Source organism: Equus asinus, chromosome 13 (assembly GCF_041296235.1).
Source record: "Equus asinus isolate D_3611 breed Donkey chromosome 13, EquAss-T2T_v2, whole genome shotgun sequence".
Classification (NCBI taxonomy): Eukaryota; Metazoa; Chordata; class Mammalia; order Perissodactyla; family Equidae; genus Equus; species Equus asinus.
The window spans coordinates 9032254-9059524 of record NC_091802.1 but is presented as its reverse complement, the minus strand read 5'-3'; the positions used below and the strand labels follow the sequence as shown (position 1 = coordinate 9059524).

The 27271-nt window shown below is 49.5% G+C and overlaps 1 protein-coding gene and 1 long non-coding RNA gene across 3 annotated transcripts in view; one reads left to right on the top strand and one right to left on the bottom strand.

Moving 5' to 3' along the window:
- Positions 1–27271, top strand: part of ADPRM (ADP-ribose/CDP-alcohol diphosphatase, manganese dependent) — a 123715-nt gene that overhangs the window by 96287 nt on the left and 157 nt on the right. The gene's annotated exons all lie outside the window — the stretch shown is intronic.
- On the bottom strand, positions 881–27271 carry LOC123276359 (uncharacterized). Its single transcript, XR_011493483.1, has 3 exons — positions 19092–27271; positions 8335–16134; positions 881–1906 (listed from the first exon to the last, which is right to left on the bottom strand). It is a non-coding gene; the product is annotated as an uncharacterized lncRNA (long non-coding RNA).

Here is a 27271-nt window from a genome sequence, read left to right as displayed (position 1 = left end):
AATTTGGGAGATGATTCAGGAGTGCACCACATGGAGAACCATCATATGTGCATTTAACTTGCACATTAACAGCCAGACAGAGGAGAGAGGAAGAAGTAAGTAATGTGGGAAATTCCCTGGCGTGAGTGTGATGTGGGAGATTGGGATCTACAGCTGCTCAGCCAATCTCAGTTCCTTCAGCCTCTCTCAGACACGAACGTATGTTCTGGGCTGAGTGTGATCCTAGTTTTTCAAGATTTGCATATTTTGAACAATGTGGCTGCCAACTATTGAAAACCAACTATTGCATTTTGTTCCCAACCAAAGAAAGGGAAACCTGTTCCATTTCTACAATAAAAAAACCAACTGTGTTGGTCTCATGAAGAGAAGTTATGTGGCCTCCAACACAGTGTCTTCCTAAGGAACTGTTCAGAGTGATTTTGATTACAGGTCACTTTTCCTTCTATACTAACATTACAACTTCAGGTAAGAGGAAATGCTTCCTTACTGTATGTAGTCAGGTCAGGCATACAAAGAAATTTCCAATTGGGAAAATCAATAGCATTACAAATGTTCAGGGAAGGTTCTGAGTAGGAGAGGAATCTGTCTTCATAGTGCCTTATCTAGAATGTTCTTTCATGATATCTCTTCAGGTTTCTGAGTCCAGCCTAGTTCTGAGAAGCCAGGCTTGTGGCTGAGCACACAGCTTCCAGAAGATTCCACGGTATCGGGATAACCCATGTACTATCTTCCTCACACTAGGTTCCATGTGTTCCTGAGGTGCTGTACCAAATGTAGAATTCCAGGATTTGCACAGAGGAAGGTTGAACTAATGGGAAGAGGATACTCTAAAACTGGAAGTTTGAGAATTGTTACGAGACCATGCAGACTCATAAAAAGGTCATGTTAAAACAAAAGGCCAAATCTATTTCTTTATTTAGGTAACTACCTCTTACCATAAAAGATCTGAGGTGGCTTGTAAGAAACACATACACTTTTGGGGTGAAATATAAATAAAAAGTACAAAATTAGTCCAGGGGAAATATAAATTAGTGGAGCAGGTCAAGCACAACTGACGGGCATGAACACATCTGATTAGCCTATGGAGGTTGACCCTCAGTTGCACCAGCTGACCTGCATTTGACTGGATGCAATTGAATGAAGGTAAAAATGGAGTCCTGCTCATAGAATCAAGAAATGAATGACACGAGGACAGCACAGCAGAGGCCTAGCTTGCTTGTCAGAAAATGCCCAGAGGGCTTCAGTTGACTAAAAGCTCAATATGAGCCACCTGCGTGGCCTGGCTGTGCAAGCGAGTGGGGCTGCACTAGCAGCATGCAGTGCCCAGCCCCGAGGAGGAGGCCTCTTGCACACAGCATTAGCTGTGCATGTGCTTTTGCAGCCAACATGTTGAAATATGCTGCCATGTGCCACTTGGATAGTACCAAGAGGCGGATGAGGTGGAGCCCCTAGGGGCTCACACAGTCTTCCAAAGAGCCGAGGAGCAGAAGTAGCAGCAGTGCAGTGTGGCATGTGCTCGCGGGAGATCCCATTTGCACTTTTGTGCTTGGTTCCCGTTGTTAATATGGAGCAGAGGAGCAGCAGCGGACGTAACTTCTCTCTTGGTGTCTAAGCCCATAGCAGGTTTGCTGCCGTAAAAGCCCAACTGTGAGAACTTTAAGGCTTCTCGGGGCCTCACAAATAGCTGGGGCACTGGCAGTGGCATCAGTGGCCTGGTGCAGGGATGCTGGACTCTTGATGGAGCCTGGAACTTGCTGGAAGCCTGGCATCGAGGCCATTCATAGGCATCCTAGTGGTTGCTTTGAAAGCCTCGATCTCACAGCCTCTGGTCCCTCTTGGATACTGTTAAAGGATGTGCTGTGAAGAGAGCATCTTCTTCCTGTGATGCTTCTCCATCGGATGGAACCTGTGTTCAACAAACGAAGACAAAATGGATTGGCCCAAGACTTGAATATGTGATTTCAAGTCTGTGTGTGGTGAACCAGGCATAGTTCTTGGACTCAACCGGAGTTAGGTTTGAATTCTAGTGCTGCCGCTCAATCTCACCATTACCATGGGCTAGTCATGAAACCACTTTGAGACTCAGTTTCCTCACCTGTAAAATGGGGGTTTGAATCCCTAACTCAGAGTTGTGAGCATTGAATAAGGTAATGAAAATAAGTGATTGGCCCAATAAACATCAAGGCGCTCATCAAATCTTAATTGCCTCTCCCTACCCTTCCTTATGAGCAAAACTAATACCTCTCTCCGGGCTCTGGATTCCAACCCCCACCTCCACCTTGGACATGGCCAGACATCCGTCTTCATTTGTAACTTCAACATCCTCTTCTCCTCTCTGCTGGTTTCCCCTCCTCCTCTTACCATCCTGCTCAATTTTCTGTATCCTCTCCTCTGAAAAAATCATACTTACCATACTTGCCATCATAGCCTTACCCCAATCATTTATCACCAAATATTTTGAAGACTAATCTGCACTCACTCCTTTGCACAGCTTAGCAACCACTCTGTAAATAGCACTCATCTGATTTTTGCCCCCGCCATTTACTGATAAAGGCTCATTGCTCATCCCTTATCTGTAAAAGGAGAATAATTCTTTCCTCACAGCGTTGCTGTTGGGATGAAATGCGATAATATGCAGGGCCTCTTTCAGTGAGTCTCAGGGTTCCTTCCTTCTAGTCACCACTTTCTCACTCCATTTCTTCCCTTTTCTCTCTACCTTCTCACTCTCCACAGTTTCATCCATAGTCACGTCTCCACCTGCGTCCATCACCATGCCTGATCTCCCTTCTGAGTTTCGAATCTGCACATTCAACACCAGTTGAGTAGTTCGCCTCAGATACAGGTGGTCCCCAAGTTACGGCGGTTTGACCTATGATTTTTTGACTTTACGACAATGCGAAAGCGATACGCATTCCGTAGAAGCTGACCTGTGAATTTTAAATGTTGTTCTTTTCCCGGGCTAGCCATCTGCAGCACAATTCTCTCTGTGGTGCTGGGCAGGGGCAGCGAGCTGCACCCCCAGTGAGCCCCGCGACCACGAGGGTGAACAGCCGGCACCCTTAGAGCCACTCTGTACCTGGACAGCCATCCTATTTTCACTTTCAGGACAGTATTCAATGAATGATGTGAGATGTTCGACACTGTATTATAAGATAGGCTCTGTGTGAGATGACTTTGCCCAGCTGGGGGCTAATGTAGGTGTGCTGAGCACGTTGAAGGTGGGCTAGACTATGTTTGGTAGGTGACATGTATTAAACGCACTTTTGACTTACGATGGGTTTATCGGGAAGTAACCCCACCGTAAGTTGAGGAAGATCTGCATGCTGTTTGGATCTCAAACTCTGCATGTTCAAAGGAAAGCACATGATTTTAACCAATCCCGCGCCTTCTGACTTTCCTCATTCCATGGATGGCAATGCTTTCTGAAGCCTTTGATACTGTCATGCCCCCGCAGGAGACCAGGATGGGGATGGGGGTGTGTGTGTGGGGGGGTGTCTACTAGTCCTGTCTGTTCTCCACTCCTGCTGTCTCTGCCCTTCTCCTCTCCTCTCCACGGCCATCATTTCAGTTCTATCCCTTATTATCTGCCACCTGGGCTTTCTGAATGGTTTCCTTGTCTCCATGCCTCTCCTTACCAACTTGTTCTGCACATGATACCGAGTGACTCTTCCTCAAGCAGAGCCTAGCTGTGTCACTCTCCAGTCCGTAAAGCCATTGAGGGTCCTCCTTGCCTTGCAAGTGTCAGAATCCTCCTCTGGCTTTCAACGTCCTCCACATTCAGCAACGAGCACCCCTAACCCCAGTCACAGGTGTCTGCTCACCCTTTCTGGGACACTTTAATTCTTTCCTTTCTGTAGTCCTTCCCTCTGGTTCTGCCCAAGTGCCACCTCTACCTGTCACGTTCTTACCTGTTCCCTAGGACCCCGGCCAGCTATCTGAAGCCACACACAGCCCCCTCCCCCACCAGCCAGGAGGCTCCCTTCCTCATCTCGGCTTCCAGAGCCCAGTGTAGGACTGTGCTTATTTCACAGAACACATTTTCTGTGTACTTTTGTGAGGTATTGTATACTTGTGTTATCTCTCCTTCTAGATGAAAAATTCCTCCAGGGGTTAGAGAATGTTTGGCCCTCCACACAGCTCCAGCAGTGTGTCTGCACGTGATCCGAGTGTGCTGAGCGGGCGTGCAGGCCTTTTTGCCTGCCTCTCCTCTGATCCCACTTGGCAGCTCCCCTGGCCCCCTCCAAGGGCAGAGAGGAGAGTCTGCGTGTTGGAAAAAGTCGATGGTGAGAAGCAAGTTTCCCTTTCCAGGGCTCGGGGCTGTCAGCGCCCCGTGCCTTTGGCTTTGGTTGCCTGGGAGTGGGTGTGTTTGGGTGGGTGTGTGTTTGTTTCTGTGAGCATGTATTTCTGGCCTGTGTGTGGCAGATGTGAGGATGTGTGTGTGTGTGAGTAGGGTGGATGTGGTGTGGAGGATATGTGAATGTGAGGTTTTTAGATGTGTGTGTGGGGTGTGTTGGGGTGTGCATGAATGTGTGTGTGCAGTGGGGGAGGGAGGCACGTGCGTGTGTGGGGTGTTGACGTGTACGTAAGGTGTAGGTGAGAGGAATATGGGTGTGTGTGGGTGTGTAGGGAGAGTGCAAAAAATGTGTATGTGTGTGGGCAATGGGAGAGGTAGGTGGATATCTAGGGTGTGTGTGAGTGTGCATGTGCTTATGAGGTATACACGAGGGGGATGTGTGTGGGTGGAAGAGTGTTGCTAGATGTGTATGGTGTGTGTGGGGGGTGGGGGAGCGTAGACTTATACCCTCTTGTAAAAGGACAAAAGTCCTCACCTGACTTTCCCCGGGGACTTATCTCTGTCGACAAGAAATGCCCAGCAAGTGGAGCGTGGAACAAACAAAGCGTCGGAAAATACAGTGACCGAGTGATAAAATCAAAAGGCAGGATGTCTTGCTTGGTGCACGGTTGGGCTGTAAAAACAAGCTGCTCATGCTGAAACTCCTGGGACCCTCTGAGGTTTAGTGGCCACGTGGTCCCCAGAAAACCGTCCCAGGTCTGTCCCAGACCTCACGCCAGGGATGTGACCTGCTTCTCTCTAGGGAGGGGTGGGCTGGGCGTGTCCTAGCAGACTCATCTTGCTGAGACTCTGAAGGATCAGCTCGGGATGGCAGCAGCAGTCTGTGAGTTCAGCGAGCCCAGTCTCCTTTTACTCCCCTCTGAGCGTCAGGGACTGGCAGAGCCAGTTACGCACCGCCCGTAAATCAGGAATATGGTCAGAGATTACGCCCTGGCCAAAGGTCATAGAATGGAAAGGGTTGAGCCTAGTCGTCTTCAGCAATATCTTTTAGCATCAGGACTTGTGTTCACAGAAGCCTTATGTGAAAGCTCAGTAGATAAAACCACTGAGAATGCAGTGCTCTGGGTGCGGGTGTGTATTGTGGGGCGGGTGGGGCGCTGGATTCCTGCCTGCTGGCTCTCCCTCCACCCGAGCCCCCACAGGCCTTTGCAGAGCACAGTTTGAAACCTCTCCTGGAGACCACGTCTCCTACTCTAAAGGGAAGGAAAAGGACTTGCTCATGGTCATCCAGGGGGTGGGCGGCAGCCCCTCTGAGTGAGCAGTGCCCCCCGCCCCTGCCCCAGCAGCAGATCCAAGCCCACATTACGCCATCACTCTCTGTCAGCCTCGGACATTGCAGGGGATGGAGGGACCGAGGGAGGCTAGGTGAGAGGGCCGGCTGGCTTTGAGGGTCCTGTGGAACACGGTGTTTGGGGACTGAGAAGGTGAAAGTGGTATTTGTGTGACTATATTCAGTGAGAATACACAGATATCATAACTTTTGGGCTAGCTTTGAGCCTGGACAAAAGTCTGGCAGGCTGGGCAGCTCTCACTTTCATATCGACTGAAAAATCTGAGTGCCATACACTGAAGAATTGACCATAATGCTTCAGGGATGCCTATCCTGGAGGAAGATCTCGCCCCGCTGTAATGTACTAGCTTCCTGCGTCATGACAGATGTTTAATGGAATGCGCCTTGTTTGATTTAAGCATTGGCTGTAGAGTGCTGCACGCATATTAGCCTGCTTAATCTCTGCAACATCTTTACAACGTAGAGGTATTATTAGCATCATCTCTGAAATAGGAGCTGTTATTAACGCCATCTCCATATTACAGATTTAGAAACTAGGGCATAGAGAAGTGCTGTAACTTGCCCCAGTCACACAGCTAGTAAGGAACACAACTGGATTCCAACCAGACAGTCTGGGTCTTGGCCCGTGCTCTTCACCAACTGAGCTATTGAACTTTCTTTCTTCACTGAACTTTCTTTCTTCAATGAGGGAAGGGTATGCAGGGCAAGGAGCCTCACACTAGGCACCCTTTGTTGTTTGGGCAAGTGACTTAGCTCCCCAAATGGACTTGAACTGGTCATCATCATCATCATCCATGCCCTGGTCAGGGTGGTCACTTGGAAGCGTAGATCCAATTATGTCAAGCCCCTACTTCTGCACATCTCTTTAATAGCTGCTTATTATTCTTAAAATAATGACCAAAATCCTTAAGAGGGCCTTCAAGCTTCTGCCTGATCTACCACAGGGCCTTAACTCTCTCTTGCACTTGCCCTCTGCCCTTCCACCTTCCTGCTGCCATTTATTTCCTGCTACCCCAGGACCTTTGCTCAAGCCTTTGCCTCTCCCTGAAAGACTGCACCTTCTGGGTCAGTTTCTCTATTGACTGTTCCTGTGGAGCGATGCCCTTTTTATTCCTAGTCCTCACCTGACTTGGTTATTGCACCCCCATTAGTGAGATTATTTAGTTAATGTCTGTCTCTCATCTGATGGGAAACTCCTTGCAGGTAGAGACCTCATGTGCTTTATTCTTCCCAGTGTCCCCAGTGCCTTGCACAGTGCCTGACATATCCTCGTGAATGAGCAAACAAATTAGGGGTCCCTTCTTGCTTTAAAGTTTTATGATGCAAAGCGTAAACTGACCCCCACCACTACTAATTTGAGGTACACCAAGGCACTCCCAATTAGGACTCTGGGTCGGTTTACTCACCCCATATCACAAGTTTAGTAACAACATGACATTTGTAAGAACCACACTGTGTGCAAGGAGCCTTCTCCTGCCTTGCCTCTTTTGACCATTGCAACAAGGGCAGGAAATAACCCTCATTCTACACCTGAGAGTACTGAGGCTCAAAGCCTTGTGCACCTGGGCAATGTCACCCAGCGAACAAGCGGTGTCACTTGGAGTAGGACCGAGCACTCTGCCGTCTCCTATCTTTTCCTGTTATCTGCCAGGGACAGGTTTATGCTACTCTCCCAAAATCTCTTCAAGTTGCTGATCTCGTCTCTCAGTTCCAAGGGTCAGATGGAACCCTAGAAAAGACGCCATGGTTATTTCCTCCTCCCAGCCCAGCAGTCACCTTTGTTGCTACATCCAGCACCCACAGGGAGCGCCTGGCTATGCCTGAGTGCAGGTCCCTGCCCGCCTGGGGAGGAGGGGATGCCAATCATCAAAGCATCCAGGGCTCCAATTTTAACCCACTGGGGAGAGCTGCATCTGTAACTCAGGGTTGTGGGGGCTGGACCTATCAGCTCTACCTTTGGTTATCTTTGGTTACACGCTGTCAACCAAGCCGCTGGCCCAGCTGGGAAGCACAGTTTGCCAATGAAATGGTCAGCCACGGTCTCTTGACTTCTGAGTCTCCCAGGCTGGCAGGGGGCGGGGGCTGCAGCTGGGAGGTGTTGGTTGCATGGGAGTGTGCGTGAGGAGGGCAGGGTGGGGGCCCTGCTGAGAGAGGAGGCAGATGCACCCAGAGCAGACGTGGAGGCAGGTCCTGACCCCCTCGCATGTGTCCCTTCGGCAGGTGCAGGGAGGAAGCTAATGAGAAGGGCTGTTCTGGGTGGTTCTGCTCTGTTTCCTCCTGCCGAAGCCTGGCTCGCGCCCCAGCCATGCAAGGGCACAAGCAGCCATCAGGGAACTTTCCATCCTCTCTTAGTGCTAAAGCCTTTTCTTCCCAACAGAGAATCAAGATGGGCTCTTTTCTCCCAAGTTTTAAGCTGAAGAGATAACTTCCTGTTCTGTGTGGCAGGGCCATTCGTGGAGTATCAGAAGTGGAAGGGGCTGTGGAGACCCTCCTCCCAAGGGAGAAAATACCTGCCTGACACTCTCTTGGATGGTCACCACAAGTCCAGCCAGAGCCCCGGTTGACAGAATCCCCAGCTGGGATGCAGTCATCCGGCCACTTGCCCATTCAGCCTCAAAAAGTTCTAGCCTGCTCCTGCTCAGCCCAGCCTCTCTGGCCACCTCGCCAGGTGGGTCTTGTGTGCACTCACCTGGTCCCCAGTGGGACATTCTGGGTGGGAGCAGCAATTTGTCTCTGTTCCTCCAACTTCCCGACGGCCCCAGGTTCACAGGCAGCTCCATGTGGAGCCTGTGTTCCTCCTCCTCTTCCCACGGCCGAACTACAAGTCCAGTTTTTCAAGAGGCACTTTGATGTTGAGGGAATACCAGAAGACCCAGAACAGTAGGCTGAAAGCCAGGATCAGGGCCCCCGTGTAGACCAAGAAGTCCCAGTAATCGAGTGTGGCGAAGATGCCCACCAGCAAAAGGACCAGGCCCACAGCGTCGAGCAGGAGGGCCAGGAAAAAGAAGAGTGCACACCTTCCGGGGCTGCATCTTCCGCACAGCCTCGGCCTCCCCAGGAGCATTGCCCCAGAGGAGCCGGAGGAGCTGGGCTGCACTCCCGAGGGGTGATTTGCATGGGAGGGTGGCGGTCCTGCCTCCTGCTGCCTTCTCTCCCTGCTGGGTGTGAGCAAATGAGTGAGCCGTCAGTCTGGAGCCACAAGGAAGTACACGTGGATCGACCTTTATGAGCTCGGCAGCTAGTGGGGCAGGATATTTCTTAACTGTTTCATGACTCAGGAATGATCCCAACCAAAACAGCCTGACATCACTGTTAATGGGACTGGTCGTCGCTGGAGCCAGCCAAGTTACGTGGCAGGGGAGGAGCCAGGGTGGGTGGATTTGCCACGTCACGGGACTCGGGATGTTGAGCCTGTGGGCCTGGCAGAGGTGCTGTCCTGGGCCGCCTTCTCTGACTCTCGAGTCCTGGGCAGGTCCCGCCAGGTTCTGAGACACGGTTTCCTTTGCTCATGTGGTGACGTGGGGTTTTCTTCCCCCTTCCCCCTTCTACCACTTCTTCTTGGTGGGGAAGGGAGGGTGTATGTAAAAGATATGGAAGAGAGTTTGTTGACGTAAATAGATTTTGATATTATACCGTAAGAATCGATCAGCGTTAGCAAGAGAAGTTCGGTGTGTCTAGCAGACTCTCTACTCTGAAGATACAAGGAGCTGCGCTTCCTACACTAGGGTTCATCACAGCACTTCGGGGTAAAGGCAGCCTCCAGAAAGGGGCAGCCAGAAAGAAGACTGGGGGTGCCACAGAGAGGGGCGGTCAGGGAGAGACGGGCCTGTGGCCTCTGTCTGCCGTAGACCAGGCGTGGACTGAAAGGCCACTCTAGGCAAAAGTCAAGAAATGTTTACGGCTTCTCTGACTCTGTATTTTCCAGACTGACGAACTTCATGTCTGCTTTCTGTCTCAGGGGCACTGCACACATGCCTGAGCAGTTATGTATAAAATGGGGTGGTCTTACCTCATGGGCACTCACAGGGTATGCGGAGTGACAACCAGCTACAAAAATCAAAGTGACAGTTTTTAGCCCTGATTCACTGTGGGGCCTTGACCTGGGCACCAAACCCCTCTGGGACTCCGTTTCCCCACACAACTGAAAAAAAGTATTTCCACTGTTTGTTTTTTTGCCTTCCCCAGTGGGTGAGAATAAATGGGTGGTTCAAATTTAGTATTGTACATGTGAAATAAGCCAGGATGTGGGGGAATTTTCAGAAAAAAAGATCGAGGAGGGAGAGAATTATAAAAGTTATGGACTTTTAGGATCTGAAACACCATGAGACTTGACTCAAGTCAGGTAGCCAGGCAGGAGCATCTCAGAGTGAGGAGTAGCGGAGGCCAGTCTCCCACCAATATTCGCATCCTTTTCCCAGAGTATCCTCAGGAGGAACACTTCCCAGTGCTGGAGAAACCATGACTCTTCCGCTCTATGTCCCCCAGCTTTCACTAGGAGAGTTTCTCTGGAAGAACAGTTGATGGCCTGCAATGCCCTCTGCAGGGGCGGGTCCAGCACCCCTACCCTGGCTGTGCAGGGCCAGGCTGATGTGTCCAGGCCTGGCTATCTACAGGTTCCTGGGCACCTTCACAGAGTCCTGTGTGTGTACATGTGAACAACAATTTTAACAATCTTAGTGTTACAATTTCTGCATGCCAGGGGAGTCTCTGAGTCCTGGGCCAACCTGGACGGTTGGTCACCATCCTCCCATCTGACCTCAGATGGTGGGTCAGAGAAGCTGTAATGGGCAAAGTCTTCTCTGCTCCACCCCACTTCAGGTCAGCCTCATTCAAAACCGACCCTCAGCATCCCAGGGAAACACTGATTCCTCAGGCGCTGGATCTCCTCAACCTTTTATTTCTACTATTGTCACACACATACACACACACACACACACACACACGTATGTTTCTAGCTGAAAAACAACTACGACATGTTCACCAGCAAAAGGAACAAAATTGAAACCACTCACAATTTTGGTATCCAGACTAGCCAGCATCCACTCCTTGGTATTCATCCTCCAGAACCATCAACATTCCTCTTCTTTCTTACAGAAACGGGCTGCATGTGAACTCTGTTCCGCAGCCTGCCGTTCTCTTCTCACAATACCTGGCCGTTCTTCCCTATGGCCAACTGTGGGCCCCCCAGGGGACAGCCCAGGCTGTGAGGAGCCCTCCACGCTAGCACAGTGAGTCTTCCCTGCTCCTATTTCCTGACATCCCATCTCCTGTGCGTCGAGGCGGTTGAGGTGTTTACACAGCTGGGAGAGACAGACAGGGACGTTCGATGGAAAGCCAGGTGAGACTCGAACCCTGGAGTGGGACAGGCTGGAAGAGGAGGCAGGAGACAGAGCAAGCAGAGAGAGTAGCTAGAAGTGGGGGAAACAGAAAACGCCTGGGGTGGAGGTTGGCCTAGACCAGGGGCAGGTCATTAGCAAGAAACATTCACTTCACTTGACAAAGCGCAGTTTGCTGTGCCCAGTTTTAACAAGGACGCCGCCACCCTCCTCCTCCCACAGACAGCTTCTGTCACCTGTTCGCCTGCCCAGTCTAGCATCCACTGTTGGAAATAGCTGCATGAGGCTCCTGGGCTTGCTGTGACGGAGGATCCCAACCTGCGTGGCCTGAACAGCAGAAGTTGATTGCCTCCCGGTCCTGGAGGTAGAAGTCCCATCAAGGTGTTAGCAGGGTTGGTTCCTTCTGAGGACCTTGAGGGAGAATCTGCTCCTGGCCTCTCTCTCACTGTGTCTGGTGGTTTGCTGGCAATCTCTAGCGTTCCTTGGTTTGTAGATACATCACCCTCATAGTCCAGTATCATTCTCCTTGTGTGCGTGTCTCTGTGCCCCAATTTCCCCTTTTAATCAGGACGCCAGTTATACTGGATTGGGAGTCACCCTGCTCCAGTAAGACCTCAACTTAAATAATTACACCTGCACCTATTTCCAAGTAAGGTCACATTCTGAGGTACTAGGGGTTAGGATCTCAACGCACGAATTTTGGAGGCCACAGTTCAGCTCATAACAATTGCTGAAAGGGTTTTTTTTTGGACATCTTTCAACTTTAGTGTGGTATATACAGAAAATTTAGACTCTCAATCCAAGCTTTCGGAAACAGACTTAACTACAAAGTCAACACACCATCAAAGTGGCCCACCAAGCCACTAGGCACATGGAAGGGTGCTTCAGCCCCTGGCACACCAAGATGCCCTTGGTTGTCCCTAGGTCACTGGGAGAGAAGCTCAGGACACAGGGCCTGCTGGCCAGCCTGGGCTCTGGCTGGCTCTCCCCACGGTTCACCATGGTGAGCACTCATCTTCCGCAGGTGGGTAACCCTGAGTGACCCTGATGCATTTAGAAGCTTGAGCCCAAGTGGGATTTAAATTAGAAAAATTTTATTGAGCACCTACTGTGTGCCAGGCAGCAGGGAATGTGATGGGGTTCAGTGCCTAACATCACAGAGTTCACATTCTAAGGGGGGAGACAAATAATTAATAATTAAGTCATACATAAATGGTATAATTTCAGAGAATGATAAATACAATGGAAAGAATTACTAAAACAGGAAATGTAGGACGCTAGGCTTCTGTTATGTTTTCTGAACCATGAACATGCTGTGTTGGGCCCAGTTGGACACCCAGCCCCTGGCCTGGGACTTCCTGGTTTGGTCCCTTAGAGCCCCTTGCCCCTCTGCTTCTGAGACTTTGGTAGCTATCCCCGTGTCTCAGACAGCTTTGTCCTGCTGCTGCTGCCTCACAGCTCTGCCTGCTCTTGGCAATTGAGACCTTGTCATTCCCTTGGCAAAGTCATCATGATCTGTCGTTTCCCTGTGGTGTCACAAGGATGACAGCCTCTCCGTGACCTGGATCCTAAAGGGCAGAACAAGACCAAGACAGGGACAGGCCAGCCAGGTGCTCACCTGACCCAGAGTCACAGTTCTCAGGCCTGACTCTATGAATGACCAAGGCCCAGTCACCTCCTGAGGGGCAGGGCTCAGATGTTGCGGAGGGGGCAACCAGATCACACCAGCCTGGGCCACCCACTAGCTGCGTGACTTTGGGCCAATCACTTGCCCTCTCTTTTCCTCATTGCCTCAATTTCCTCATTGTAAAGTAATCTCTTATGTCACAGGGCTACTGTGAAGATGAAGTGAGTTCATAGGTGCAAAGTGCTTAGAACCCACACACTATAACATAGACAAGTGTTACTCTTGTGGTTGTCACTGCCGTTTTTACATTCTTTCTGCCAGGACACTTCTGTAGGGAAACCCCAGGTTGGAAGGGATCTGCACCAACTCTCTTGCACCATCATTTTCTCCCCTTTATCAGTCTTGGCCTCACCTAATTACAGCTCCCTGTCCCCCTGCCTCCTCTGACCCCCACTGGGTCCAATCAGGACATGCTGAGCCCTCTGCATCTTTGATGTACGGATCCACCCTTGACGCGGACAAATCCCTCATTCTCATGAAATGCTTTTCCAGTCCCCAATCTCTCATCTCCACTGAAGCTGCTCTTTATCTTCATCATTTTCAGGTCTCTTGATTTTCCCTACTCTCCTAATCCAGCGTTTATCAAACCTTGTCATATATTCCCAGGATTCTGCCACAGCTACAATCTATTTCTATTATTTATAATATAATAATATTTTACTTTGTGAATATTATATTTTCTTAATTTTTTCTTTAAATAGATTCTTTTTTAATTTCAATTAATTATTGTCACCATCAGTGGAAAATTGATATCACTTGTAATAGAAAACAAGTATTTAAGGATATATACAATGAAAACAAAACAATGTAATTAAACTAGACCAGAGGTCCTCACATTTTTATGTAACGGGCCAGGTATTAAACATTTTAGACTTTGTGGGCCCTAAGGTCTCATTTATAACCATTCAATTCTACCATTGTAGGATAGGAGCCATAGATGAATCATAAATGAGTAGTGTGGCTGTGTTCCGATAAAACTTTATTTACAAAATCAGGAAGTGGGCTGGACTTGTCAAGTGCAGAATTAGACACTGTTGCCTCTTGAAGTTGCTGACCCTGAGGCCTGTTCTCTCTTTTCTCAGATAAAGTCCTGAGATTCACAGATTTCAGAGGGGATAGATTCATAGCACCAGTGGGTGATTTTGTCCCGGAAGTCATATGAAAGACTGGATGAGAATTAAAACGGCTATGCCTTTGAATGTGAGCCTGTGTGCTGGCCAAAATCATTTCACATACCCCTAGGGGTGCAGTCTCAGAATTTGGGAAAACATTGACCCTGATCAATGATCTCCAATTAATCTTCATGTATTCCTCCTTTTTCCCAGGCTGGGGCCTAGGGTTACTATTTTAGGATATATGTTCACTCTTCTCTTAGGAGCATCTGACAATGTTCACAGCTCTTCATTCTTTGTGTTAGGCTACCATGGGGCCTTATGAGAGTTCCCCAAAGTGTCCTGCCTGGGTCTCTAGAATCCATCTGCTTGTAATTCAGGGCCCCTCCCTATTGCCCAGCAAACCCCTTAGGCCTCTCCTCTGGTCCTCCTTATTCCTCACAGGGGGGGACTAAACCTTCATCACTTTCATCCAGACCTCAAGAGCGTCCCCCATCACCACCTCCCCCTTCTCATCACCTTCGCTCTCAGCAGGTTGATGACGTTGCTCTGTTTAGCAGAGATCCTATTTCCATGCACTTGTGTCGAACTTTCCTGTACAGCGGGCATCCATGCACATTCAGAGTCAACTCGTCCTCCCGGGAGCTCTGTTCCTGCTCCAGAGTTGAGAGCCGTCGAGAGATTCGCTCTCGTTCACTCAGCAAGTAACACAACTGCCGTTACAGCCTGGTCCTCTCGGTGGGTATGTGCTAAATACAAATACCATTCCTCCCTCTTTTCTGCTCCCCATCCTCAGGACAACTCTTTTCCCAACATCCTTGGAGAATCAAGTTAGTTTCTTTGTTATTTCTGTTTAATGAAAAAAAAATTTTATTTAATTGTGGTGAAATATACACAACATAACTTTATCATTTTAAGTGTACAGTTCAGTGGCATTAAGTATATTCACGTTGTTGTGCAATTATCACCACCATCCATCTCCAGAACGTTTTGGCTATTGTGAATAGTGCTGCTGTGAACGTGGGTGCACAAAGATCTGCATGGGTCCCTGCTTTCAGTTCTTTTGGGTCTATACCCACAAGCGGGATTGCTAGATCATACAGTAATTTTATTTTAAATTTTTGAGGAACTGCCATACAGTTTTCATTAGCAGCTGCACCATTTTCCATTCCTCCCAGCAATGCACAAGGGTTCCAATCTCTCCACATCCTCACCAACGCTTGTTGTTTCCTGTTCTTTTGGTAATTGCCATCTAATGGGTGAGAAGGGGATTCCTATTTAATTTGATAGTTACTTTTATAATAGTACCAGGTACATTGTGGAAGTAATTTGTTGAGTTCTCTGTCTCCCTCACTGGTTTGGGCATCCCTTTCAGTCAGGGAGGAGTTCTGCCTTCTCCCCGTAACCAAACACCCAGTGTTTATTGACTCGATTCATTTCCTTTTTTTTTTTTTGAGGAAGATTTGCCCTGAGCTAACTACTGCCAATCTTCCTTTTTTTGCTGAGGAAGACTGGCCCTGAGCTAACATCCATGCCCATCTTCCTCTACTTTATAAGTGGGACGCCTACCACAGCATGGCTTTTGCCAAGCAGTGCCATGCCCGCACCCAGGATCTGAACTGGCAAACCCTAGGCCGCCAAGAATCGGAACGTGCAAACTTAACCACTGTGCCACCAGGCCGGCCCCTAGATTCATTTTCTAACTCCTGGACCCTCGCAGCTGCTGGGAAAGCTGAGGGTGTTTCACCAGATTTCCTCCAACTCTGCTCGGATCCATCAAAGTCCCTGGGTATCTTTCCTTTCTTCCCTCCTCCCCGTTTCTGAGGAAGCAGTGTGCTCACAACTCCCTTTTCAAAGTTTCCACGGTAATACCTACAAGTTGCACCGCACAGGGAAATGGTCTTCTGCACTTCCAGTTTTTTCCCCACACCCTTTTATTGTGTCACCTGTTTCTGCTGGCACTCAGCTCTGAATTAATCGCTGGGCATGCAGTAAGAGGTATCAGAGATATAAATCCTAAGGCACCACTTCCACGATATCTGCTGGATTTGCTGCTAGAATCTATGTTTCGGTCATCATTTTTCTTGCTGTCGTCACTCTTCTGCCTTGGGAGCAATCAGCTGCAAAGCCCATTTGCAAGGTTCCAAGGTTAAGCTGCCTGGGGCTCAGCTGTCCATGACCCCCTTCCTCTTCCAGCCGGGCCCAGGGCCAAGCTCCGGGGTCTCTGCTTGGGTGCCTCCAGGCACAGGCTCAGGGCTAGAGCTCCAGGCTTAACTGCCTCTCTAGCCATGGGCTCCACCGGGCCGGGGCTCAGCTCTCTGGAGCTGCTGAGACATCTTTAGATGTGAAGTCAGCTATAAGTGAGCAAGAGAAATACAGTGTCAGCTTTCAGGGATGGGGAAGCATGTTAATCAATCATGCAAATTAATGTGGAAATATGACAAAGATCATTGGTCCGAGGTGAAGGACCACCATCCAATGAGAACGGGAAAAGGAGGACGTAGACCAAGGCTTCCCTGAGGAAGTGATGTTGGAGCAGAGATGCAAAGGATGAGCAGGTGAGGCTAGGTGAGGAGAGGTGAAGAGGAGGGGAGTCCAGTGACCCTGAGGGGGACCTGGTTCCCAGAAATCTGGGCTGCTGGCCTTGAGGGAGTGTCCCTGAGGAGCTGGAGGGAAATCCAACAGGTTGACTCATGCCTTGTTTGGAGGATTTGAAAAAAATAACAACAGTTACAGTGAGATATTTAAAAATGCCTCTTTACTGTGGTAAGAACACTTAACATGAGCTCTACCCTCTTAACGAATTTTTTCAGTGCACAACACAGTACTGTTAACTATAGGCACAGTGTTGTACAGCAGATCTCTAGAACGTACTCATCTTGCATAACTGAAACTTTGTAACATTTTAATTTACAAACTTTATTTAAAAGCTACTATGCAATGAAATTAAAAGAAAATTAATAAGCAAAACAGAACTATGAACCGAAGAAATAAACACTAAAGATAAATGCTAAAATTACCCAAAAAAGAGAAATAGAAAAACAGGAGAAAGAATTTTATTTTTCCAAATTCAGGAAGGCCATGAGAAGAATACAGTGTGGGAGCTCTGGATAACAGATGTGTGGTTTGGTATCTAGGCGATAGTACATGTCTAACACTGCAGTAGAGTCTGTGCGGAGTCCATCTCCTGCGTGGGTTCTTAGCCATGTTGGTACAGACTAACACTGTCCAGTGAAACTTTCTGTGATGATGGACACGTCTATAATCTGTGTTGTCCAATACGGTAGCAACTAGGCACATGTGGCTCTTGAGCATCTGTAGTGTGGCTGGTGTGACTGAGGAAATGAATATTTAGTTATATTTAATTTTAGTTAATTTTAAATTTAAATGTGAGCAGCCAGATGTGGCTACCATATTGGACAGCACTGTCTATCTCTTGAAAGGGCTGGGCCTTCCTTCTTTGGCCACATCCAAACTAGCTCTCCTGTGCGCACTGGGCCTCCCAAGAGAGTGCTTTGGCACTAGGATTAAGAGACCCAGCTTCAAGCCTGATTCTGCCCCTATTAGCCAAGGGACCAGTGTAAGCCCGGCTTACACACGGCACTGTTGCCTGTAGGCTCTGAGAGGCTATAGGGCTCTACCCCAGTGACCATGTCCAAGGATAGACAGGAGATCCCCAGAGGGGGAAGTTGGGAAAGCAGGAGGAGGGAAGAGTGGGGAGCAGAAGGGGACCAGAGCCTTTGCTCAGGCCCATCCTTGCCCACCCAGCCAGGCCTTGATCCTCAGCTTCCCTGGGCATCTGTGCCAGGCCCAGGGCAGGAGGCCCAGGGCTTAGAACACTTGGCCTTGCATTGGGATCTTTGGGACCTGCCCTCCTAAACACACAAAAATTTGTGGAATATCTCTTTCCAGTCCCTAAGACTTTTGTCCTCACCAAGTCAAACTGCTGCTTTCACTTGCTGGAGAAGGAAGTAGGATGAGGAATGAGGCTAGGATGAGGGTGGAGGTTGAAGTGGACTTCTTCCTGGGTCCATTTTCTGTCTGTACGTGATTGCTCATACGCCTGGGCACGTCGCTAAGTATCTTTGATTCTCAATTTCTTCACCAGTAGGATGGGAGCAGTACTATCTACCCACATTACTCCTACACAGAGTAGTCGGAAGGACAAACTGTCACCATTCAGTCATTTAACAAGCACTGGGTACCAGAGTTCTTCAGTGAGAAGATGCACTAAGTGTAAAGCAGAGGGAATCAGCAAGGCCTGTGCCAGGGAGGTAACCACAGGGAGCTTCGAGGAAGACTTCCTGGAAGAGGTGATGCTGGAGCTAGGAGTTGGCTAGATGGAAAAGGGGATCAGAATAGTCCAGGCTGAGGAAGGAACATGTAAAAAGATAAAGAGGCAGGATGTAGCAGCCTTAGTAGGCATGACCTACTAAGTTGTAGGTCTTGGGTGAAGGAAGAGTGGCATGGATGTAGATGAGGCTGGGGGAGGAGTGGGACTCGCCAGGATATCCTTTATTGCTGAATACAGGAGTGTGAGCTTCATCTCGTTATAGTGCAGGGGCAGGTAACGATTCCATGGCAGGGCCAGGAGTGATGACATGATCAGAATTAGCTTTTAGAAAGATGATCTGGCCACAGTATGGAGGATGGATTGGAGCAGGGCAAGCCTGAAGGCAAGGAGACCAATGAGAAGGCTGGTGACCTAATCCAGGGTGCTGGGGATGGAAAAAAGAAGGATTACACGAGGTGTTTAGGAGACAGACTGGATGTGGAGGGTGTGAGAGAGGGAAGTTAGCTCAGAGTTCTGGATCGATTGGTGGTGTTATCCTTCGCTGACACAGGGGCCACACAAGTGGGTTGGAAGGGGCAATGTGCGAAAACACAATGAATTTCTTTTGACACCAGTTGAGCGTGAGTTCAGGACCCTCCAAATGGAGATGCAAGCACCATCCAGGTGGGGGTGTGCTGTCGGAGCTCAGCACGGGTTTCGCAGCAGCAGCCGATCTGGGGAACATTAACTGAAGCCAGGGATTGGGTGTGGGCAGTAAGGTGGTTGGGGGGTGACTGCAAAGGGCAACTTGCACAGAGGGATGGAGGGTGGACTGGGCACAGGAGGGAGAGGATCGCAGAAAAGCCATGTGGGACGAAGGAGCAGCCAGAGCAGCACAGATGTGTCACCGTCACGCCTGCTTCTTCCCTCCTCAGGGATTCATTCAGGTCTCAACGCAAATGCCTCCCCCCTCAGAGGGGCCTCCTGTGACCACACTATCAAGTATCACCCCCCCGTCCCCCTTGTCCACCCCCTTACCTTGTTTCTTGATTTCATAGCCCTGCTCACTCTCTGACACATCTTGTCCACTTGAGGATGTCCTTATTTATGGCCTGTCTGCCCCTCCCAGGGGAAAACTCCAGAGAGTGGGAATTTTTGTCTGTTTTTCACTTCCTTCTCCCTGGTGCCCAGTGCAGCATTCATGAGGTGCTCAATAGCTATTTGTTGAATGAATGAATGGAACAATGTTGTCTTTCATGGACCATCTGGGAAAGGGCTTTGTTAGCCATCCCGTGCAGCTCCCACGTCGGCCTCAGTCCCTGGCCGTCCAGACTCAGGCACACCTCTTTCTCCAGCAGCCCCAGGGCACTGGACCATGGGCAGCCACACCCACCCCAGCCAGTCTCTTCTCACCAGCACTGGCTTTCCCAGAAGTCGGCCTCACTCCTTTTCATCCTTTTGTGAGGGTGACCTGAAAGTGGCTGCCCTGGCTGTGACCTCGGGACACACACACTTGGCGGCACTCATTAGTCTGGTCGCTCTGCACCGTCTCCCAAAGCAGCCGCAGCCTCTCCCCGAGGAGGGACAGTCACTGCAGCCTCCTTACCTGGAAATGTTTTCCCTCTCCCAGTGAACGGGCGCCACAGGAGGGTTTGGCAGCTCTTCTCAGAATCATTCACTTGGAGTTATTACCTGAATTTTATGAGTTTCTTACCTGGATTCTAGGTGAAAATGTGCACATGTGAATGAGTCTGGGGAGAGGCTCTCTAGTAATGACAACAATGCTACAAGGAGGGCGCTGCGCTCCATTACAAACATGCTGCATTTCTTCCTTTGAAATCAGATCTCTCCATCCTACCAGATGTCTGTTTGTGGCTTTACAAGCTCAAGCATGAATCATTCTAACCGAGGGTTTGGGAATTCCTGTCTTACTCTTGCAGCCTGGTATTCTTGCTTCCTGGGACAAAAATAGTAACAATATCTGCCTTTTCCTGAACACCGGCCGTGTGATTGCACCCTATTAGCACTTTCTGTGACCTTATTTAAGCCTGCCATGGACCTAATGGCGTCATTATCATCCTCCCACATAACTGGAAACCTGAGATAGTGATGCAAAAAGTCACTCAGTATAGAAATCAGCTGATGCAGTCAAATTTTGAACTCAGGTCAAAAAGCGTCAAAGCCTCCGCTTTTTCCATGGCTATAACTGCTTCTTACTAAGTAAGGGGTTAGTTTTCAAGCTGGATTTGACTTGGGCCATTGTGATATAGGATCAAAAGCAGTTTGGTGAAAGGAGAAAGTGTATTGGGAGAAAAGAGAAGAGGGAGAGGGAACCAGATGACCTGAGAGGGGGTGAGAGGGAGAATGTTCCAGGAGGAGAGAGTAGAGCTGAGTGAAGAGCAGAGATGAGAAGGAGCCAGGTGGGATGAGGATCTGAAGGAAGTTTGGTGGGGATTGGCTTGCTGCCAGGGAGGGCGTGGTAGGAGAGGAGGCCTCGTACGGGGAGTGGGGAGCTCAGACTTTGCAAAGGGACAACATGGAAGGAAGAAGCTCATTAAGATTTTGCATTTGGGAAAAAGATGATCCTGGTGCAGGATGCAGAATGGATTACAGAGTTGAGCAAGACAGAGGGACGAGACAAGTTAGAGAGCTGGCAAAGTATTTAGAAAGTTAGATTACACTGGCTCCAATGAAAGACGTGACAATGACAGTAGAGCTGTATGTTAGTGGGGCAGTGGTAGCTGCTGTAGCAAGCCAACCCCAACATTTCGGTAGCTAAGCAAAATAGAAGTTTATTTCTAGTTTATATACCCATCGATGTGGTGCCCCTGGTCTTCATGGGGCTCTCCTTACAGTTGGCTCAGGCTGCTATAACATCGCACCACAGACTGGGTTGCTTAAAGAGCAGACATTTATTTCTGACAGTTCTGGAGGCTGGGAAGTCCAAGAGCAATGTGCTGGCTGACTCAGTGTCTGGTGGGAGCTCTTCCTGGGTGGCAAACGGCCTCCTTCTCCCTCTGTGCTCACACAGCCTGGCCTTGGTACCTGGGCACGCAGAGAGAGAGAGAGACAAAGAGACAGAGAAAGCACTTTCGTGTTTCTTCCTCTTCTTATAAGGACACTGATCCCATCATGAGGGCTCCACCCTCATGACTTCCTCTACACCTAATTACTTCTCAAGGTCCTACCTCCAAATATCATCACATTAGGGGTTAGGGCTTCAACATAGGAATCTGGAGAGACACAACATTCAGTCCATAATGCTTCCCTTGATGGCGCAGACCCAGGCTCCTGGCACATTGTGGCTCAGCACAGGGCCAGGACAAGAGAGCATGCAGAAGAACAGGCCCACTTCCACTTCCTACAAGGCCTGGCCCAGCAGGATCACATGCCAATTCTGCTCCTGCAAGCCTGTCACATGGTCACACTTGGATCAAGGGGTCCTGGGACATGTGGACATGGTGGGACAGCTACTTCACTCCTCACTGTGGAGGGGAAACATGAATTTTACTGAATAGTGAGTTGCCTTGGCCCAAAGAGGAATGGCCATCCTTGAATGCTATTTAGGAGGTAGCAATTACAGGCTTTGATGATTGTTAGAGGGTGATTGTGAGGCAGAAGGGGACAGAGAGGTCAGAAATATGGGAATAAAACCATTGGCTGGAGTCTGGCTCCCATTTGCCAGACTGCCCAGTGCATAGTGACCTCTCTTCCAAGTTCTCTTTTTCCAATCAGCTTATACTCACTTATACAGACTTACATTCTTTCCTGATGTAAAATCGTTTAGGAGAACATCTGAATCTTACCCAGATGGCCTGTGTAGTTCATTATATTAATAATAACTGATATTCAGGGCTTAATATAGAAAACCCTATGTAGATTATCCCAATTAATGCCCAGAAGGAGGTAGGAACTTTTATTAAGTCCGTTTGCAGTTGTGAAGACAGAGGTATGAGAAGGGAAGTAAGTGGTCCAGGGTCAAATTGCTGGCAAGGCCCAAATGGGATGTGAGCCCAGGTGGGCTGTCTCTAGAGTCTAGACTCTCAACCAGTGCACACACTGTGTGTTGGGTAAGTTGAGGTTCCCTTACTTCTGACAACTGTGGGGATTGAAACTTGCGAGAAACGGAGCTGAGCATCCAGGCGTCCCCTCTCATCAACAGCACTAGTATTCTTCAATCAGTCCTTTCTTGTGTTCCTCTCCCACCCACCCTGCCTCAGCTCTTAGAATAGCTGGGACAGCCTAGCAGGTCACAGAGGAAGATGAGGGCCCTGTGAGAACCCCACTTCTTTCCCCGTCCACTCCTGGATGCCCAGTCTGAGGAAGGTCCCCACTGCCTTGGAGAGGAGGGTGAGAAGTCTAGGACCACCTTGGACATACTGCTCTCACTTTTCCCTCCCTCTCTCTCCCCTGAGAGGCTTCGAGGATGCATTAAGGTGGAGGACAGACAAACTGCACTGATTTGGAACTTAGTTATGATGGTCTTTGTTCTAAGTAAATCAGTTCTGGATCTAATCAAATAGTATTTGGGCTTAGAGGAAGAAAAACTGCTTCCCCATACTTCTCACCTATGTAAGTAGGCATTGCATTTGGCTGCAAGAAACAGACTCAAAATAATGATGACTTACACAAGATCAGGTGGATTTTTTTGTTTTTTGTTTTCCCTGAGGAAGATTAGCCCTGAGCTAACATCTGTGCCAATCTTCCTCTACTTCATATGTGGGTTGCCACCACAGCATGGCTGACGAGTGGTGTAGGTCTGCTCCTGGGATCTGAACCCGTGAACCCAGGCTGCCAAAGCAGAGCACGCCAAACTTAACCACTGCGCCAAGGGGCTGGTCCCAGGTTTCATTTTGATCTCCTGTAGGAGATGGTGTTAGGCAGTCCAGTAGAGCCCTGGGTGTCACCAGTGCTGCAGGAGTCTTCTCACTCTCTGCTCTGCTATCCTTGGCAACGGCTTCCATTCTTGAGATCAGTTCATGGTCCCAAGACGGCAGCTGCAGCCCCATCCATCAGGTCTGCACTCAAATAAGAAAGAGTAAAGCGAAAAGAGCTTTTGGCAGATGAAGACCTCTTCTTGCACGCACCTAATGATTTTCATATATATCTCATTGGTCAACTCTTATCATACGGGAGGCTGACGAATATCATATTTTAGCTAGGCATATTGCTGCCTCTAACAAAAATACAGGTTTTATTACCAAGGAAATGGGGGAAAGGATATTGGATAGGCAAGTAGTGATTTTTGACATTTTTCTCAGAACATCAGATTTCTGGCTTCGGTGACTTGCTGCATGGTGGTGGATGTTTGTGTCATTCCCTGAGACAGGTGACGTGGAAGGAGGAGGACCAGTTCTGTTTTGGGGCAGGTTGAATTTAAGCTGCTGGATGTAATAAGGTGAAGGTTTTGTTGTAGGCAGAATAATCGCCTCCAAAGAAGTCTATGCTCCGATCCTTGAAACTTGTGAATAGGTTACCTTACATGGCAAAAGGGAATTTGCAGGTGTGATTAAGTTAAGGAGTGAATTGCGTCCCCCGAAATTTGTGTTGACGTGCTAACCCCACGTACCTCAGAATGTGGCTGTATTTGGAGACAGGGTCTTTAAAGAGATAATTAAGTTAAAATGAGATCGTTAGGGTGGGCCCTCATCCAGTTATAACTGGTGTCCTTATAAGAAGAGGAAGTTAGGACACAGACACGTACAGAGGGAAGACTGAAGACACAGTGAGAATGCAGCCATCTAAAAGCCGAGGAGAGTGGTCTTAGAGGAAACCAGCTCTGCTGACGCCTTGATCTCGGACTTCTAGCCTCCAGGACTGTGAGATCAAGGTCTGTTGTTTAAGCTACCTGGTCCGTGGTATTTTGTTCTGGGAGCCTGAGCAAACTAATACAAGGATCTCGAAACGGGAAGGTTATCTGGGATTATCCAGGTGGGCCCGATATAATCACAAGGTTCTTAAAAGTGAAAGAGGGAGGCGGGAGAGTCAGAGAAGGAGATGAGACGACAGAAGCAGAGGTCAGACTGATGCAATTCCTAGCTCTGAAGACGGAGGAAGGGGCCACAAGCTAAGGAAGTGGCAGCCTTAGAAGCCAGCTAAAACAAGGAACAAATTCTCCCATAGAGCTTCCAGAAGGAATGCAGCCCTTCCGACACCTTGATTTTAGCCCTGTGAGATCCATTTTGGACTTCCGACTTCCAGAATGGTAAGATAATAAATTTGATTGTCTTAAGCTACTAAATTTAGGATTTTTTTCTTTTTACAGCAGCAATAGGAAGCTACCACATTGTCCAGTAGGCATTTAGACAGATGGGGACAGATTTAGGGAGTCACCAGCACACAGCGGATAATTAAAGCCATCGTCATGGAGGAAGTCATTCAGAGAGGTCTCAGAATGAGGAGAGACGGGGTCTAGGGAAGAAGACCAACATCCCAGGAAAGGACAAACTCACACTGCCGTTTCTGTGATGGCAAGGCCTCAGGACGCAAGTGTAGTCAGGTGGGGGAAGGTGATGTCCCCAAGCATATTCTTCAAAATTGGCACCTTTACAACACATTTGAAGCCTGTGAGGGAAAGGTCTTGCAGGAAGCCGTGAAAAGCAAGACCATAAAATAGAGTAGTGAATATAATCCAAGGGCAGTGGCTTTTTATGTTCCAGCGTCCCCTGCTGCCCCAACCAAAGGTCACTCCCAATCCCCTCTTGTTCCTGTCCTCTGGTTCCAGGCTCTTCCTTCCCACCCATGATGTGAAAACCTGGCACAGCGCTATTCCAGAGCACTGGAAAGGATTCACCGGGGCTGGACTGACTTGGGTGTCCATCCTCTGTCCTCCCACAGCACCCACTGCTTCCGTCCATCCCTGTTATAATGCATGATGATTTATTCCCTTGGTTCTCTCCTCTAGGGACCAGCCTGAGTGCTTCCTGAGGTCAGAGCATGTCTTTTTTTTTTTTTTGAGGAAGATTAGCCCTGAGCTAACTGCTGCCAATCCTCTTTGCTGAGGAAGACTGGCCCTGAGCTAACATCCATGCCCATCTTCCTCTACTTTATAAGTGGGACGCCTACCACAGCATGGTGTGCCAGGTGGTGCCATGTCCGCACCCGGGATCCGAACTGGCGAACCCCAGGCCACCAAAGTGGAATGTGTGCACTTAACCGCTGCGCCACTGGACCAGCCCCTAAAGCGCATGTCTTGATCACCGTATCCCCAGTTCAGGTGTCTGGTGCATGGTCAGTGTTCGGGGATTGAAATGCTGGCCTAGGACTGCTCCCAGGGATGGATCCAGAGGCTGTGTCTGAGAAAGGATCAGAGAAATGAGGGAGGGCTAGGGGCCTGGAGGATGACAGGCAACTGCTACCATAATAGAATCATGCTTCCCTTCTCTTTCAGTTTCTTGCCATGCAACCCCACAGGAAGATGACCATTATTCACGTTGACATTTATTTATTGATTGAAGATGAGCCCAACTTGGTCAACGTAATTATCTGAGAGACTGTTGGCAATTGCTCCTCCCATTCTGTGCAACCACTTTGGTGGTTTTGCCAGAGGGCCTTGCTGGGCAGTGGGAGATGGTCTTCATTTGGAGGGTGACACTTGCTGGTCCCTCAGGTATAGCAGGCTCCCACTGGAGACCCAAGGGTGCTGACTACACAGTGCCAGGGCCTGGCTCTGCTGCTGTGGCCCCTGGAGCTGTGTGCCATCTGCATAGATGGAACCTCAGACTGGAACCCACCACTCCCTGTGGGTGCTGGGAGCACAGGCTCAGGGCTCTGGGGTGAGGCAGCAGGTAGGACCTGGATGGGTGATGACCTGCTTTAGCCGGTCCAAGGAGGGACCAGGCCCAAGGCTTCTCAGTGACTTCTCTCTAGTCATGAATGAGGGAGGGAGGGTCTTTTGAGAAAGGGAGAACAGGCCCACAGCACCTCTCCCTGTAGAAAGGCTTGGGGTTCAGCAGCTTTGCTCGCTTGAGAAGTGACATTGGATCTTGACCGCTCCGTTGGTTCTGAGCATCCCTGTGGGAGGGGATCTTAAATTTTTGAGGGGGTTTTGAACTTGGCCTGCGATGTGATGTGAAGTCGTGGCAGCCAGTGTTAGCTGGTTCCAAAGCCTCCTGCTCACCAGCAGGAAAGCTGGCCTGTGGGATGAAAGCTGGATGTACTAAAGCCAGCCTGCTGACAGTGTCACCCTGTGCTGGCAGTCAGAGACCCCCCATTCCTGCCTCTGAACACTCTCATGGCCTAAAACCAGGAGCTCAGGGAATGAGAACACTGAGCTCTGGAGGCGGCCTTGAGCTTACATCTCTGGTCTGTTGTCTATGGGCTGTGAGACCCGGGGCAGGTAACTTACTTTCCTGAGCCCCACTTGTTTCTTTGTAAAACGTGCTACAAACGATTGGGGACGGGGGGGCGCACAAACAGAAACTATGTGAATGCCCCTCGAATGGCACCTGGCACTTAGGAGGTGCTCAGAATGCTGGTTCCTTCCTGGCTGGTGGCTCCTATTGTCCTCTCCTCCTGGCACCTGCCCACTCTCCTGGTTGGCCTTCTGGGCCCCTGCTTGGTTAGTCCTCCCCGCCTGTCTACCAACCCCAGCTCCACACCCGCTTTTCCCGCTTTGCAGCCTGGAGCCTGCCACACGACCCTGGTGTCTTCTGCTGCCCCTTGGAGGCCTTTGGAGAGCTGAATGGGGGGGTGGGGGTGATGGGTGTGGCCTCTGAGCTAGACCGCCTGGGTTTCAGTCCTGGCTTGACATTGTCCCGGCTTGGTGTCCCTCTTCTTCAATTATCTCGCCTGTAAAATGGCCTTGCAGCAAGCACCCAAGAAACGTTCGTTACTTTCAGCCCAGGCCCCTCCTCTGCTCTTCAGACACCACTGCAGAATGTCCTTGCCAACTGCCACTTGTCTTCTCTTCCCCCACTCCCTTCTCACAGCCCTCCCCCGCCCTCCCCCACCACCACAAAGCCCCCAGGGCACCCAGCTCCTGTCGCCCAGAAGCCTCACCAGGTATGTGCTCAGGCAGTCCCCTTGCACACATTGAATATCAGACACATTTGGGGCTCTGGGTTTTAGTTTTCCAGGGACCTCTGATATCTGAGGATCTGGAGATAGTGACGAAGTGACGGAGGTTGGGGACAGGAGGGAATGGGGCGTTCCTGCAATGATGCAGGAATTGAAGATGGAATAAAATAGTGGCTACTTGTCCAGACCCAGCAGCATCC